Raw genomic sequence first — 12,202 nt, 5'->3', positions numbered from 1 at the left:
GTAACAAGCACTGTTTTGCAAGCTTTTTCATATGTCAGAGTTGTCAGGTTTTCTTCTTCCAAGCTGGGATGTCTGTCAAAAGCAGCAGCTGGTTTGTCTGACAGTATTTACTGCTACAAACCTTGCTGCTAATTGTGCATCCTTTACTGTTTGTCTTTTCTTAGTGCCTCCTCTGCTGTCTTCCTAGGCAGACTTTCCAAGCCCAAAGTGAGCAGCTTGGTTATTTTTCCTCTTGACTAGTTCTCTTACAGTTTCTCACTTGCTTTCAGCAGGCCAAAGAAGAACATCTAGGGGAAAGTCTGTTGTGTTCCCATTGGGCCCCATCACACCGCTGTGCTCACCCGTGGCTGGCTGGTGTCGCCCAGCACATCAGCCCACAGGGCTCTACCAGCAGTAACACATACTGCTTGGTGCAGCTTGGGCCAGATCCTGCCTTGACTTCAGGTGGAACATGATTTTGTAGCAAGGTTTTGGCTCATTCCTCCTGTGAGCTGTGCTTGGACGTGCTAATGGACACCTTTCTTAGGAGAGTTTCATCTGCTGAGATGAAAGATAACATGTATTAACCTGTTAAGATATATAGTGCCCAGAAAGTGGATTTCAGAACCCCTGAAACAATGTAAATACATTGAAAAAAAAAAAAATAATTAAAAAAGATAGATACTAAGCCATTCTGGAGATTTAAATCATAAAACTTTAATTTAATAAGTTCAAATCTCTTTCTAGATATAGGCTATTTTATTGAGCTTTAATGTATTTCCCCTTTAGAAGATATTCTGTAATTTATGACTGCTTATGTAGAGGATACAATAGTTTGCATTAAAAAATGGAACTGGAGGCTCTTTGGCTGTGCTGTGGTGCTGAAACCTCATTTACCAACTCCTTTAAAATGTACATCTCTCCCAGACTCCAAAATTCTTTTCTACAGAAAAGCAAGCTTAGGCTATGAGCTGGGATTTATACAGTTGTTTCTGGAATTGGTTCTGAAAGCATGATACAATAAAACTTGATTATAGGACTGCAGCTACTTGTCCTGAAGGAAATGAGAACACTCTCTGTTTCGGTAAAGGTGGCTAACCTGAAGGTAGAAGCCACAGCCTGGAATATTTCGCAGATTCACATTTCTGTTTGTTGATTCCATATTAAACAGAATAACCAAGCGTGCTGAAGTTAAAGCCCTCATTTAATTAACCCTCTTGGTGTAGTACCATGTGATTAAATGTGACTGAGCTGCTCCTTGGGGCTTCTGCTACTGAAAATACTAACAATAATCATTTGTTTTGTTTTTATATTTAAACACATTATTGCATAGCTTGGTGCAGAGATAATTACCAGTTTTATCTCCTGTGTTTTTCTAATGTTCATTAATAACAATAAAGGGTTGTAGGTTAAAAACTCATTTAATTGCCTTTATGTTAATGACATTATGAATAGCCTTAGCTACAAGATTCTAATTCTGACCAGTATCCTGTTTCTCAGTAAAGCCCCAGGAGAGCTGCTCATTTTATCAGCATTACCGATTCAGAGTTTTTCCTTGCAGGTGGGTTTTTGTACATAATCAGAATTAATGTGCAACACATTTTGCAAGGAACAGGGTAGAAGCACTCTGAATAAGTAATTAACTAGAGTGCCCAAGGAAAAATGCCTGAGCAAATTTTTTAGCATATTCATAAAACATTAAGAACAGTCACAAACACAGTGGAAACAGTTTACTGGTAATACGCTTTCATGCCATTTTCTAACTCTCTTCTTTTTTCCCCCTCTCTCTTTTCCTTTTAATGAATGGAGGAAAAAAAAAAAAAAAAAAAAGGAAGGAAAAGGAGATTTCAGTTCTCTCATTAAAGAGCACCTGCCCTTGGAACAGATTATGTTCCGAGCTGTGTTGGACAAGGGCTTATCAGAAGATAAATGGAAGTCAATACGAGGCTTTCTCAAAGCAAACAGAAAATAGACTTTTCTCCTCCATGTACAAATGGCCTCCTCTCTGCACCACCTTCTGGGTCCTGGAAGACACAGAAGGAAAGGTTATCTGAGCTACTTCTGCATCTACTGATAATTAAAAATAAAGATGCTGATGGAGGGCAATTTGTCTGCAACATGCCAAAGTGGATCTTGAATGGTGATTTCATTGTTTGGATGAATAAAGTGCTTGGGTCTTGTCTGTGTGCTCAGGGTATGTTAAATACTTGTATTTCCTATAGCTCAGCCATAGGATCTGCGTGTTCCTATCCCCGGTCCTGGTCCTGCTCCCTGTCCTCCAGCCCAGTAATGGGTGGCCCAGGAATGTCCTGCAGGGGTGGCTGCTGCAGACCTGTGGAGGTGCCTTGGGCTGAGGGCTCTGCACTGCAGGAACACCCAAAACAAGGACTTGCCCTGTACCCAGCTGGTACTCCAGAGCCAGCCCGGGCACTGCAGAAATGTGCAATAGGCTGGCTGGGGCAATGGGTGCTCAGCATGGCAGCCATGCACCTCAGAAGTTCTGGAGCAGTGGGATGAGGTTGAGGTTGTAAAAATCTTATAATAATAATAATAAAAGTCTGAATTGTTTTCTTTTTTGAGTCCTGGCTCTTCAGTTTTTACTTGTGAGCAGAATAGCAAGGAAAGTGCTTGTTTGGTGGTGTGGGAGCTGCAGTACTCTGGTGGACAGGTGGATCCTGGGGCTGGGGCTGCATCAGGGAAACAATGAATCCTGCACAGCCTGCAGCATAGCTCTGGCCTGTACATGAAGGTGAGAGACCAAGGTGGTCATTTGGTTGCAAGCCAGCTTCTCCTCTGGATCTCTCCTGAGGGGAAGCTGGAGATGTCTGCATGTGGTGAGCCAGGGACCCAGCTGTACTGAGGTTCTGTGGTGGACCTCAGCTGAAGGTGGCCTTGCCCTTCAGCCCCAGCATGGTGAGACACACCAGGACTGCTTTTCCCTTCAGAGGTGGATGCTCTCAGTTGTCTTGAGGGCTGCTGAGTAAGCGCATGTTGCTCAGCTGGGCAGAGCCTCCCAATGAAGGCCCGGGCAGGCCGGGCTCCTGAAGGCTGTCGCTGCTATTCGGTGTAGAAGCTGAGAGCCAGAGCAGAGGTCCTGCCCCAGCAGGCCTGCCCTCTTGGCTGCTAAAATCCCCCCTGGCAACTCTTTGCTTGGCGATCTTTCTGACAGGCAGCAAAAGCACAGTTGTTTGCTTATTTTGCTTTAAAAATAGTTTTCTAAATTTGCAAGCAACAGTTCCATGTGTCTGGAGCCTGGTGCCCTAGGCTGTGCTACAGCATGAGTGACCACAGGCATGGCACAAGCTTATTGGGGCAGTGGCAGTGCTGGGGACATTGATATGACAAATCTATCAGTTTTCCCTTCCCATCGTGGGCAGGTGAAGGGAGATGTTGTGCCCATGGCTACTTGGCATGCTCAGGTGGACATAGGGCCCCACAGCTGCAGCTCTGTGTCACCAGAGGCTGGAGTACCCAAAACTGGGTTGGAGGCAGAGGGGCTGGTGCATGGTGAGTGTGAAAACCTGGAGACATTCTGCTTTGCATTGACCCCTTTTCAATTTCTTAATCTCTACATAAAATTTCAAAGTGAAAAGTAATTTTTGGATGGCTAAAATGGATAGCTTTAAGCAGAAACATTTAGAAATGGGCACCTTCTCCCCACAAGAAGGGATAAAATAAAAATGATGCGCTCTTTCTTAAGAAAGCTTCTATGAAAAGATGTTTAGTCTAAATATTGCAGGCAATATTTTAGCTATGAAGCTTTCCTCATCCTGTGCCAGGGTTGGCCATGCTCTGTGACTGGTTCGGGTCAGGACTCATCTCATTACTTGGGAAGAAACGTATGTGCTGTTATAAGGTAGGAGATCTAGCAACCAAATGGCAACCTAATTTCTGTCCATAGTTGAAATAAAACTGGATTCTGGCAGTTTTTCCAGCATATGAAAGGAAAATATTTTAAGAAAGTAGGTATTTAGTTCCTTGAGCTTAAGTAGAAATTTTTCTGACCTAATACCTGCAGCCTCAAATCATTTTGCCAGAGCAACATCCATTCCTATTTTGATGGTAAAATGTGTAACGTGTTCTTCACACAGCACCACAGCAGATCCACTGGTTATGTTCAGAAGTGATTGCAAGCCCTGTCTTGGGGGTCTCTGACAAAAAGGGTTCATGCTTCTGAGGCACCCACGTGCAATGTCCCCTCTGCCAAGGTCAATGGGAATCCGGCTCACAGGGCGCCAGAAGGATCAAGCTCTGGGTTCCCATAATGTTTAACACCCTTGGGTAGTGTGGTTGTTTCTTTGCAGCTCCATTTTTAAAAATTTTGCCTTTCTGCAAATGACCTACTCTCCTTCATTATTAAGTATAAAAGCATGGAGGAATTACTTATGCAATCTTTTCTATCTTTTGTAAAGGGGGAAGGGGAAGATGGGCAATTGCTTTTGAATAATGACTTGTGCTTACACACTAATCTGATGTTCTGAATTCACCACCTTTCCAGAGCTAGGCACATTCCCTAACATTTTGCAGTGGTAAATATGTAGACCTACCGCTTATCTGGTAATAAGTGAGTGTTGTTGCGATAGATTGGAAAGAATAAAAACAGACGAATGTATATTTTTCAACTTCCTATGCTTTAACCTTTCTTAAGAAAAGACTTTTGGGACATAATTGAAGGAAAATGTTTTTCTTTAGCAGATGGATTGCTTTGCTCAAATAATATTTTAGTTATGCCAATAAAACAAAGGGTACACAGAAAACCATGAAACTGCTAGCAGTTGTTAGTGCATAACTATTACCAAGGCAGAAATGAGGCCAAATCAGTGATAAATGTGCACATCTCCCTCTCCATCAGCTGAGGAATGACCTGGGTACACTTTACATCTGAGCACTGAGTGGGCCAACATTTTTCACAGCAGCACTTAATAGTGGACATTAACTTAGCCCTCTCCAAAAGGGCTGACCCAGAGGCTACCCTCCATGGTTCTCCAAACTGTAATCACTTCTTCAGTCTGTAATGTTATCAAATAGCATGCACCTTTTCCAGCCACTTATTGGCCAATTAAGTCAAGTTCTCACTGAGGGGGTCCAGCTGGTTTCAAGTTATCTTAGATGAATTGATTGAAGACATTCTGCAATCTATGAACCCAGTTTAATGATCTAGGTGATAATACTTGTAATTCTTCTCAGTCAAGGGAATTTGCTGCAGCTGTTGTCTGCAAATCCATGTTCTGATACAGTGAAGTACCAGAAGAGCATTAATCCGCCCTCCGAGTTTTATAGTGACGGCTGCATTGTGAAATGGAAAATTTAACATTCACACAGCATTGCCAAGTGAAGACAATTTTTTGTTGATGTGTTTTTATTTTATTTTATTCTATTGTAAGTGTAAAAGAGGTTATGTAGAAGAATACATTATTGATAATACTTAAAATTGGCAGCTGTACAGGAGCACAAAATAGCCTGCTAAAATATTGCATAAAATGTTTGAGATTGAAAATGAGATTTGCATCAGAGCATGAACAGATCCCTTTTAAAACTGGGAGGTGGAGCAGAGCTCTACAAATGAAGCCACTGGGCCAGATCAGCTCCTTGATTGGCTTGGTTGTTGTTAGGACAGTTTGGTTATTACAGAGTTACTTTGGGGTAAATGAGACAGTAATCTAACACCCCCACTATTTATTTATCTTTTTTAATTTAAAGTATTTTATGGAAGGCATAAACAAATACTGGGGAACTGATGCTACCCCATGATTCTGTAGTGTGAACAGGTGAAGAGGCTGGAACCCTTCCCTTCCCCAGACCTGGAGCTATTGAAGTGCTGCTGAAGGGGTGTTGGACCTTGGCACTGGCCTGAAATATATCTGTGAGACCTGCAGCAGCTGCACCTGGACCTGTGAAAACAAAGAAAGAATCATGTTTGCTTGTCCTGGTGGCACGTACCTCTTTTCTGAGCCACAGGAATGTTAATCCCCTCCCTGTGAAACAAATTATGTAACTAACACTAGGGAATATTTTTCATGTTGAAAATTCAACGTACTTAGTAATGAATATCCTATAGTGCATCTGTGAAGTTTGTGTGTGTGAAGCAGGATGGCTGGGCTTTGGTTTCCGCTCAGAAGAGCCAGCTGCACTATTAATGTGTGCTGTGCTGCAGGCACCCATTTGCTTCTGGGGTGAAGGGACATCCCCTCCTGCGCAGTGTGATTGAGCAAAGCTCTGTGACATCCTCCTTGCTGGGCAGGTCCTCTGCTTTTGATGAGAATTACATTTTTAGCTGTAGGATGCTGGAAATAGGCACTTTTCTGTGGAGGGCATTTTCAAAGGTTGATGTCAGGCTTCCAGCTCTGTTTGGCTCTCCACGTGCCTGTCCGTGCTGGCCAAGCCCAGCATTGGAGGCCTCATGGGTCCCTTGGCTGGGGCTCTGGGGACTAACAGAGCCAGCTGCACACCACAGCCTTCCCTGCACGAAGGCACAGCCTGGACTCAGTGGGTTTCTAGTTTTGGTGGATTTGGTTCAAAATGTCTCAGTAAAACTGGATCTGATAATCAACCAGCTATATGGATGTCAAGTCTTTGGGGATGTAGGCAATATTGAAAAAGCATTGTAATGATGACATAAAATGATGATCCCTTCTCTTGAGAAGTTTCTGAGGGAGGTGGCTCGGGCTCTTTGGGTGCCAGCATCAGTGCATGCAGGTTGGACTGAAGCCCTTTGGCCAGGCCACCCTTAAGTGTGTGGCAGAGTCCCTGGGGGAGCTGGCCCTCCTGAGTGGCTCTGCACCATGGGCGGATGGCTTCATGTAGCATGGAGCTTCCCAGGGGATTTAGGGCATAAGTGCAATGGGTGGTCGGACATGTGCTGCCATTTATGAAATTAGTGGGATGTGAACAACATGCAGGAGTAAAAAGCATCTTTGATGCTAACCAGACAAAATAACTCTGAAATTAACTGAACCAGGGGCATGCTCCTGCCTGATGTGGTTGATGTGTGCACAGCCGAACCCCTGTGCTGCTTTCGCCGTTTACCATGGTTCAGCAGATGCACGCTGTGCTCTCCCTTCTGTCGTGTTCACAACAGAAACCATGGCTAGGGACGTGTCCTTGCAGAGGGGTTTGGATTAAAGCGGGTATGACTGAGGGAGCCTGGTATGGCCACAGAGAACATCTTGTTCCCCACATTTAGCCATGGGCAATGTCAAGTAGTATATGTTACATGGATGCTTTTCTCCAGTCCCGTAGGCTGTGTTTTAGAGGTTGGCTGTGCAAGGCAAAGGGTTTTGCTTTACAGTAATAGACCTACACAAAAATACTCGATTCTTCATCTTTGATACCCAGAGCAGCAGCTCCCAAATTAGGGGGCTGCCTCGCTTGGGACAGAGAGAGGCTGAACCGAAAGAGGGGACAGCCACTGCAGCATCGTGTCCTGTGGCCAGGCAGTGCAGTGGCAGCAGCACTGATGTGGTGCTATGGTTTCACCATAGATATACTCAAAAGAAGGGTTAATTAGCACGGCTGCCTTTGATCCTCCACTTGCAAAGGAAGAGAGAGTTTAGTCTGTAATGCCAGCCAGCTTCCAAACACTGGATTTTGGCAAGAGGCAGCACAGTCATAACATTTGAATATTAGCACTTTATTGCTCTGCCACACTAACAACTGCTAATTAGGCAGCTTGGGTATGGCTGAGTGCTGCCTTGAACCCTGTACAGTAATTTACACCTATGTACAGCTACAGCTCTGATGTGGGAACGCTTTACACCCAGTTCACATGCACAGTGATGATTAGCAGCAGAGAGGAATCCCGATACTGGGTGCCTCTTGCCTCCCCCTTCCCTTCCCAGCGCTAGTTCCTGCTCCCTGGCAGCACCCAGAGGTGGAGGTGGGTCACCCAGGCTAGCAGCCAGACTTGGCACAACTCCTGCTGTGAGGGGACAGCAGGGCACAATCATGTCAGCTGCCCCCGAGTTTATCCTCCCAGGGCTTCAGCAGGATCGGAGATGGATTTCTTCCCATTCTGGTAGATTCTCCTTTGGCCAACAGCAATACTGAAACTGAAACATTTGATGTGTTATCCATCCCATGAGTTTTGCTTTCTCAGATTTGTGTGTGTGTGCACGCACGCACATTGGCTTACACGGCTGCCAGCTACATGTTGTTAAATTGCTGCTGTTCTCCCCCACCCCCATGCACCTATTATTAATACTAACAGGATGAGGTTCTCTGCTCCTTGTACAGCCATTTTCAATTAAAACAACAATACTTAGATAATCTCCTACAGCTGAGTTACGTGAGGTGTGGCAGATAGGCCCTGAGGAAAGGGTTCTTGCCTTAGTGGTGACTTGGGTGGCTGTTGCTGTCTATGCAGGGGGTGAGGATGCTGACTCTAGTGGAGCTGGACATAAGCTGACTGGTGTGTCTGGAAATTGCTTACTGTTGTGTTTTTTATTTTATTTTCTTTATAGAATGATGATAGCCTCTCCTTGTACAAGTGAGATTTCTGCAGGCAGATATGAGCTGAAGAGTCCCTGAAGTCCTCCTGGAGAGCGCCTCCAAGCCCTTGGCTTGCAGGTAAAATGCTCAGAGTCTCTCTCCTATATGAGGCTTGGCCCTGGTGTGGCAGAGTACTCTCCTGGGCTCTGTTGCCTACCTGTGATGCAGAGGTTAGTCCTTGTATTCCCAAGGGAACAAGAATGCCTTGGGAGCGTTGCTGGGCTTGCTTTCTACTTAGCAGCACAAAGGAGGTGTGTTTACCTGAGCTGAAAATGTACTTATTCTTTTTAAAATAACACTTTTTTTTTTTTTTTTTTACTTCTTTTGGAGTAAAGCATAATAGCATAATGTAAGTGGATATAAAATAATAGTTAGTATGACTATTTCTCTGGGGAAAATCCAAGATGCTTACCTCACTATTTCTTGGACTACCCTAAAATTGACTACATCTTTCCTTGATGATGTACTGCCCTTACCACTGTGGGGGGAATAGATCTGGGTTACATCTGCAGTGCTAGCTAGGATACAGTGATTTTTATGCAATTTCCTAATTGTTTTTATATTTAATTACTGAGATCCTGAGCCCTGGGTACTTAACTCAAGGTGTCTACGAACAGGCACAGGACAAAGCAGGGCTGTGTGTTTCTGCAGGGTTTAGACTTTAGGTGTGTATAATACCTTGGGTGTTTTTTGATGTTCTGTACTGCATCTCTTTAATAAAAGAAAGTTAGCAATGAAAGCTGGTGATCAAATAAGCAGTAAAGGGCAAAACTGTATTTTCCCCTCTATAATTTGATCTGTAAGAAATGGAAATCGCTCATCCAGAAGAGAATGATTTTCAATTAGTCCTATTTTCTTAAACATGCAAATCCTCTAGCTGAGTTTAGTAGCACAGTTTTGCCCTAACTCTACAGAGAATTCCCAAGCAACCTTTAACAGACGGCCATGCCTTCAGGCTTGTCCACTTATGTTTTCTCTCCTGCCTAGGCACAAGATAGATTATGCACATTATTATTCATAAGTGCCACCTACTGAAAGCACAACCACAGGCATGTTTGCAAATGGTGGGCTTGCCCCAGCTGTCCCTGCTCATGTGAAACATTCCTGCTCTCTGACAGACCCTCCAAATCTTGCCTTCAAAATTACTAGTATTTTTCTTGCCAGATATACTGGCATGGAAAAGGACTTGCAAAACATCTCATAGCCTCTAAAATCAAGAGGTCTTTTCCCATTTTCCTCCTGCAGAGGTGTTTGCTGGCTGATGTTTTTGTCTCCCTGAGAGTGAGGATGGCTCTGGGGAAGGTTCAGCCCAGGCTGCTGGGAAGGAAGAAGGCAGTGATGCCACACTGCTTTGCATGTGTGTTCTTCATCAAGGACAGTGATTCCCCTGGCTGTTATGGGAAATAATAAACAGCTAGTATAGAAAGCTGAGAAGCAAAGATATAGGAGTCTCACATGACTGTTATCTTTTTTATTTGAGCAGTCTTAAATAAAGCATAAATATAACTGCTTTTCTGGTGGTAATTCATTTAGTTTTTAAACATATATTTATTTTTTACTCTTGATTTCCTATATTAATGTTTTCTTGCACTCTTAAGTATTTGGAGTAAAGAACAGAGTTCCCTATGTTCCCTGCATGGGGAACTAGTCCTTTTCTGTTAGTTATAAAACTGCTTTCAAACAATATATGGTTATGAGTTAAGAAATAGGAGTAGTATTTAAATAAATGTTTTGAATGCTGGTGGCTAAAATTAAGCATAACCCTACACTTCTACGAAAGGTCAATTGTAGTTCTAATTACTCTTATGCAAAGTAGCTCATGTTTGAACAGTGCAGTTCTAATTAATATATATGCCTTATTGCCAACTGTGTGTATTTTTGATCATTAGAATCTGGACAGCCTTATTATGTCTGGACAGTCTGAATGAATATGTGAATAGATGTGAATCTCTGTGGGCTGACTTCCTCTTACACCAGTTCCATGACAATGTAACTGTGCTTCCTCTAATTGCACTGTGCCAATATAAATCTGGGGCAGGAGATGCACAGCACTTGCTGTGGTGAGCAGTGCTCTGGTATTGCAAGGTGTGCAGTGGGCTGATGCAAGCAAGGCCTACAACCACAGCTGCAATGGCTTCACCATGAAAACCTTACTGATCTCCCAAAGGCAACAAGCAAAGTGGCCATAAAATGCCTGACAGTCTGCTAGAAGGTTTCCCTACCTCTCTGCACAGGGAGGCAGGTTGGAAAGTATTTCCCTTGGTGGGAAAGTGGGCTGAGCTGGGTGATGGGGTGCAGCTGCTTCCTTGCCCTGCAGGGGGTCCCCTGCTTGCTCTTAGGCAGCTGGGAGGGGTGAGGAGCTGGTGCACGGCCCTGGCTCCAGCCTCACCATCTCAAAACATTGAGTACATCCGTGTTCTTGGGTAACAATGAGAGGACTCATGATAAAATCTCTACCCTGATGTAATTCTTATTTCACTGTGGTGTGTGCTGGATGCTGAGTTCAATTCCTAAGTGGTTCCTGAGCTGGGCTCTGTGCTGGGTGCTGCCCCACCACCAGCACTGACCAGGGACCCTGGGCCCTGGCCATGACAGACATGAGCTTGAGAACCGGCTCCTTGCACCACTGTGGAGGTCATGCAGGTACCTGCTGGGAAACCCATGTGTCCTTGTAGATCCATGCTGAAGCACAGATGGGATGTGTTCTGCCTGTGGGTGCCATAGGCTTGTATGGCTGTATGCCTGTATGGCTGCAGTGCAGCCCCAAACCTTCCTACCTCTACACCTCTCTATAGCGGCAGTGCACTGTTTCCTGTCAAATGTCACTGGGAGGTGCTGCATAACCTCTGTTTGCACCTCTATCACTGTTGTTATCCTCCTCTGTAATAGCAGTGGTAGCTGCAGAAAGTACTGGGGGCACAGCTCCCCTGTTCCAGCCCTGCTTGGGGGAGCAGGGTGTGTGTCTGACCACTGGCCCTTGGCCCACCTATGCCGAGCTGCTGATGTGGGTGCCAATTAGTGTCAGCTGTGCTGGGAACCAGTGATGGGGCCACTGGTCTGCATAGGCCACCTCTGTGCTGCCACTACCCCAGCACAGCTGTCAGATGGGGATGGGTCTGCCACTGCTGACCTGCACCTTTTTGGAGCTGGTGATTTAGGAGGTGAAAGTCATAATGTGCACTACCATTTCCTGAATGGCATGGCTGTAGCACTGGGGAGCATGGTCACAGCATGCAGCACGGGTCTGGTCTGGTCCTGATCCTGGGAAATGCTCCCTAAAGGTGTGATGCTTCACCACTATGTGCGATGTTATTTTACGTTGCTGCAGTTCACAGTGTATTTAGAAGCCTTCATCCATCTCGTTACCATGTAACACATGATGGCTGATCATCATTACTGCACCATTCATCTTGGGCAGGAAGAAACCAAATGAGATTTAATAAGAGCAAGTATAAAGTCCTGCACCTGGGAAGGAACAACCAGAAGTATCAGTACAGGCTGGGGGATGACCTGCTGGAGAGGACCTCTGAGGAGAAGGACCTGGGGGTCCTGGTGGACAACAGGTTGACCATGAGCCAGCAGTGTGCCCTGGTGGCCAAGAGGGCCAATGGGATCCTGGCGTGCATTAAGAGAAGCGTGGCCAGCAGGTACTGTGTCCAGTTCTGGGCTCCCTGGTACAAAAAAGACAGGGATCTCCTGGAAAGAGTGCAGCAGAGGGCCACAAAGATGATACGGG

This window comes from Oxyura jamaicensis, chromosome 8 (assembly GCF_011077185.1).
Source record: "Oxyura jamaicensis isolate SHBP4307 breed ruddy duck chromosome 8, BPBGC_Ojam_1.0, whole genome shotgun sequence".
Classification (NCBI taxonomy): Eukaryota; Metazoa; Chordata; class Aves; order Anseriformes; family Anatidae; genus Oxyura; species Oxyura jamaicensis.
Note: the sequence above shows the minus strand (reverse complement) of the source record.